The sequence below is a fragment of the Pollicipes pollicipes genome, unplaced genomic scaffold (genome assembly GCF_011947565.3).
Source record: "Pollicipes pollicipes isolate AB1234 unplaced genomic scaffold, Ppol_2.1 Scaffold_7261;HRSCAF=8764_pilon_pilon_pilon, whole genome shotgun sequence".
In the NCBI taxonomy this organism is placed as follows: Eukaryota; Metazoa; Arthropoda; class Thecostraca; order Pollicipedomorpha; family Pollicipedidae; genus Pollicipes; species Pollicipes pollicipes.
In genome coordinates, this window is record NW_023597054.1 from 23,691,601 (window position 1) to 23,697,600 (window position 6,000).

Sequence of the window (6,000 nt, forward strand, 5' to 3'; positions counted from 1 at the left end):
AGGAAGAAGAAATTGTCCTCAGAAATCCTGAGGATGTTATTTTTGACCCGTTCTCCCTTTCAGGGCCGAGGGTGTGAATTCTTAAGTTTTAAAGTTTACAGGAATAGACATTAATGGCTGACTTGTTCTTCAGGAAGATTTCCTCATAGCTCGGCGGTTTTGTTGATATCCTCTTCTGTTGTAAGATGGCGGCCGGTCAGCCCGCCGCGTAGCCGCCGCAGCATAGAAGTCCTCGGAGCGAAAGCTGACGTCAACTGCTTCCGCCTCAGCCACGGAATGCGACGCCGGAAGTTCGGACCTGAGTAGTGCCGCATGAGTCAGCTTTTAATGTCCCGCGGAGTGCACCGAAATACACATTCCCGTACCATCTATTGCAAGATCGCGATCCGGGGCTGCACTGACAAAGAAACACCGAAGGGACCCACATGCACGCAAAGCCGATAACTAACCAACCTAACTAGGTTCACCGGCACAGGCAGGCGCGATCAAGGCCATCCACGATGCTTTCCATCTCAGGAGCATACTTTGCTTCAGTTGACTCTTTGTCAGCCACCCCATGTCGGCACAGGGCAATGCCGAGTACAGCCCTGTTTCAAACCGACACATACTTGATGGCAGGCCTTCAGGCCGAAGGCCGTGAGGAAGCCGATGGCGAGCACCATGACGCGCGATTGCCAGCTGTCTTGATGGCCACTGTCCACCCCATCGGGTTGTCACTGCCAGCAAAAGAACGGAGACGCGTATTTGCAGTGACCGCACGCCTGCGCCCGCGCCTCCCCCACAGCGCTGGCCAAGCAATACTCACACCGTCAAGCCCAGTCTCAGTCTCAGTCTCGTTTACGACCAGTTTCAGGCGGGCCACGAAAGTTGTGCGAAATTTTTGCAAAAAAAGTACGGAAAGGCAATAAGAGAAACGGCACGACAGTTCGTCAGGCCGACTGCAGGCATGCAGGCTGAGAAGCAGACGGCCGTGGCCGGTTGTGGAGCGCGGGAGTCCGGCACAGGCAGCTGCAGCTCATCCCGGCACGCGAGGCTTCTTACTAGCATATTCTTGCCGCCGCGGTATCCGACGTAGGGCTCCCGGCAGCGACCGTAGTCGGGGTCGCAGACGAACGTGCCTGATCTCTTAGTTGCAGTCGGAGACGTCCTTGCAGTGGTCGTGCAGATAGCCGGCTGACGGCAGAGGAGCGGCACGTGCTGTGACGCGGCGGGTCCCGGCCGGGCGCCGCCCCTGCTCGATGACCGACACGCGATCAGCGCGCGGCCAGGGCTGCAGCGATCGCCAGCCCCGTGCTGTCACACACCGCGCACGTACAGCTGCATGCGTGAGGCAGCGGGCCGGTTCACGCGGAGGGCGCTTGGCCGCCGGCCACACAGCGGCCATGCGCGCATCGACAGACAGATCTTACAACAGCCTGGTTCAGCCCATGATTGTCATAAACATCGCCGTATGGTGGCCCATCATCTCTCCTTGACTTCGCTTATGTCCATTCCGGCCGCTTCGTCAGATGACTACGTCCTTTTATGTGGATAACCGGCCGGGTTCTAAGACAAAAGTCGAAAATCCCATCTGGCTAATGTCGTCTTTCCTATTGCGAAAATGGCAACCTGAAAAAATCAACGTGCCAAAAGCGAATCGGCTAGATGCGAGCCGCAGGAAAGAGGAACATCACAAAATCTCCATGCTAAATTGGCGAAAAGCTGGAAGACAATCTGCAAAGTGAAGACGGGCCAAAGCATCGACGTGCAAAATGGCGAACAGCTAAAAAGAAGCTGTTAAAGGCTGGTGTTGAATAAATAAAGATATTGGGAAATTGCGGACACGTCAGAATGCTGGCTGCTCCACAAATTCGGATGGCACAGCGTCTACCATAGCTAAGCATTTAGATTCGACACGCCGGAATGTTCGGCCCAAGATTCGAGGTCAGCGAAAAATTGAGCACGGTGTCAGCACCCAGGTGTTTGGAAAGGTACGAATGCTGAAGACAGAACATAGGTACCCCAAGCCTACCGCAGACCGGAATTTGAGAGCTCGCCCCATCATGTAAAGAAATTCTTTACCAGCTTCTGAACTATCACCTGCCTCCATGCATTATTTGCCAGCTTTCCCGCATCGAGGAGGCTGGCTGGTACTAACCGCCGAGGTGAGAATCGACTGAAGTGGCTCGGAGGCGGCGCGACAGTGCAGTGCGGCAAGGATCATCCAAATGATGTTTGCTCAGGGTCTGGTGATCATTGCAGCCGCTGACGCTGCATAGAAAGGCTGTGACGACGGCGTCGTGTTCCCTTTTATAAATACACAAATGTGTCTGTCTGTTCGTCTGTCTGTCTGTCTGCCTCTCTGTCGGTTAGTCTGTCTGTCTGTCCTATTTTGCATCGCACCGCTCACGGGCTGAACGGCCTGCGGGGAACGGGAACGGCGGGAGTGGTGACATGTGGACTCGACGCTCGAGCGCACGAGGCGGTTTTCGACAGGTAGCTCGCGAGCCGCTGCGGTCTGAGGTTCGAGCGTGGCGCGTGTCAAAAGGACCGCTCGAGACCCCATTTGTTTTGCGCGGGGGCTGAATGAAAATATGGCCAATGAAAAAACTAACGAGAAGCCGATCGAAGTCCACCCACATTTCGGAAGCCAGGGTTTGGAGCTATGACTTCCCATCGACCACGCACTGGAGCGCTTGTTATCATACTGTACCGGCTTCGTGTATTAGGGATTCTGGGTAAAAGAGTCGAAAACCCCATCTGGTGAATGCCTTTTTGTCGGCTGCTAATGACGACTTTGGAGCGTCGATACCTCAGAAAGGCGAGGCAGCGAAAAGTCATGGTGCCTAAATGGCAAACTGCAAAAAGGCAAATTGTCAAAAATTCGAAATTATTAAATGGTAAAACGCTTAATGGTGAACTGCAGAATGGCGGCAGGCAAAAAATTGGCATGCCAAATTAGTGAAAGGCAAAATGGTGAACGTCTAAACATCCACCCAGCAAAACATCCCTGTGTCCTATTGGCGAACTGTAAAACGGCGAAATACAAAAGAGTTATATCTGAGTTTGTTGTTGGTGAATGGTGACAGAACACGTGGATATGCCCAACTGTTGGCTGGCTGCCTGGGCGTCTCGAGGAATGGCGTGGCGTGGCGTGGCGTGGCGTGGCGTGGCGTGGCGTGGCGTGGCGTGGCGTGGCGTGGCGAAGCGTGGCGGGGATCGGTGTCGTGGCGTGGCGGGTATCGGTGTAGTGTGGCGGGGCGCTGCGTGGCGCTATTTTTCCTCGGTCAAACATGACTTAACGAGCTCAACCACATCTAAAGGGAATGTCCCACATGTAAAGACATTGAGGCAACATCAGATATGGTGAAATAAACTCATCTATAATTATTGATATACCTTAAGTGGAAAAGACTGCTCCAGACACACAATATCTCTGTTTAGTTCATATGATCCTTAATGTATCATTGTTTGGTTACGTCATTGCACCTTGCGCAACGTTGATTGAGTGCCATTTGACACCCGCTATACCTGGAATTCGTGCTCACAGGCGTCAAATATATGAAGGACCCGGCAATTATACTTTTCTTGGTTTTTGATCACCGCATAGGTAATAAAATGACAGGACTGAATAACGTTATTATGCATCATAAATGCCCAGGTGCCCTTGAAATAGTCTCCCCAAAACTAGTTTACACATATTCGCGGGCGTTTAGCCAGAAATGGTGGGTTTAGGTCAGAAGAAGGGCAGGGCTGTGAACTGTACCGAATGATCTCCAAGATGGTACTTCAGTTCGAGACCCAATACAAAGTGGAACACTCCCTCTAAGCGTTCGCCAGTTTGGCGTATAGACCTCTCTACGCGTCACTATTTTTGCATTTCGTCATTTAGCCCTTCGCCATTTCGGCATGACGACTTTTGTTATATGTGACCATTTTGCAATGCGCCATTTAGCAGTTGCCAATTTCGGCATGTCGCCATCCTTCCATGTCGCCCATTTTACAGTTCATCATTTTGCCGATTGGATTTTTTTGGCATGTCGACGTTTTATTTGCGCCAACATGGAAGCCATCACATAGCAGTCGGCGGAAAACCGCATTCGGCAACTACAAGTAGACTTTTTTCGTCCGAAACATGTATTTTGCTAAGCATTTGTAAGAAGGTTCACTGAAAACAGCATCCCAATCACGTATCCAGATCCAAAAGTTCCGCGCTAGGCGCTAGGTGATCATATCATAGCGCCTCGGGCGTCTTTCACCGCCGCATTCATCCGCATACCCAGATCTAAAAGGTTCCGCACTAGGCCCAAGTAACGTCATAGCGCCCTCGGGCGTCTTTCACCGCCGCCATGTCATCCGATGCAGACAACCTCCCGGCCATATGCACCTAATGTACATCACAATGACCAAGTTGGGATCTGTTTCTGTCGGGTCTATCAATTCAAGAGATACGAAAAATCGATCACTTCTCTCTTCAAGCAGAGGGAAAGAAACGGGAGCCATTTTTCAGTATAGTTATACTGGACGCAGCGGTCGTATAACATCGAATAGGAATTTCCCCATTCCTTATCACCATGTAGAAACGGGTGTATCTCACCTGCAACCCGAGTTTGCATTTTCATATCTGTCGCCATTTAGCTTTTTGTCAATATGACATGTCTTCATAGTCCAAAGTCGCCATGTAGTTAATCAAGATCCTGCAGCATTTCACCAATTAGCTGTTGGCCATTTTTTGAATGTTGACATCTTGGTTGCGGCGCCATTTCGCGGTTTGCCATGTAGCCTTTCACCCATTTGGTATGTTGACTTTTGGTGGGTCGCCATTTTGCAGCTCACCACTTAGCTATTACCCATTTTGGCTGTCACCATTTTTCGGCTCGTCGGCAAGGCAAATAGTCGATTCGGCTTTTTAACTTGTCGATATTTTTGCAGGTCGTCAGTATGGAAGCCGTCGTAGAACAATCGACCAAGAGGGCATTCGGCAAGCAGCGAGTTTACTTTTGGTCTGGACACCATGAGAACTGAAGCCTCCCCCCCAAACAAACAAAAACTGGGAATTAGGGAACTACACCCCTGTGCGATTTGCTTGTAATTACGACGACCAGCGATGTGGCGAACTATTGAAAATGTACCCACATCTGCGTCGCTTGCCACCTAATGATGCCTTTAAGATAAGTGTTGATCACAGGGCGTCGAATGAGCAGTCGGCTTGCGATTGGCATACTTTTCCAAGCGTGAAACGAAGCCCCGAGGGCGGCAAGGGGCGGGAGCTGCGCTAGGGCGCCAGCGAGCGTCACATGGTGGACAGGCCATGGACGCGAGCGGCAGCTGAGGACCAGCGCCGCCCGTGTTGGGGTTCTGGTGCTGCGGACGGGGCGCGGCAGTCCGAGTCGACGCCCACACAACGTGCTCGTCACAGGCTTAGGGCTACGGCTGAATGCGCTGTGTGGTGTTGGCACTGGCGCAAGATAACCTTTAACGTTAGGTCAGTATTCTTAAGCCTGCCTCTCAACTACATCAGTGGGGCCGACCGCAGCTAACTCATTGATATGCGACATTACAGTAATGTGGATGAACCAATACTCGTGGCTTAGTTAAAAGACAATTCATAGTGTAGATCTGCAAGCACCGTTTGCTCAGCTATTCGCAGCTGAAATAAAGCTTGTTGGCTTTAACGCAGGCATATTCTGTTTAAAATTATTTCCAACCCAATGACAGATATGTTATTCTTACCAGCGTGCGTACTCACATTCGTTAGCATTACGGCAGATGTCCTGAGGCGTCCGGTCCGGATCATAGGTCTCTTCATAATATTTGTTTGCACTTGCAGCTGCCGTTGACGCATGTTTGGTGAGGGTCTAGGCAAGGCATACTTGCATGAAGCCCCTCATAGTGCTTTTCTGAAAATGAATAACTGTTATTGCAGTCGGGCTACTCTGACACAGAACTTCTCATGCTTACCAGACATTGCATCATGATCATGGCAACGCCCGGGAGACGCACGACTACGGCCAACTGCAT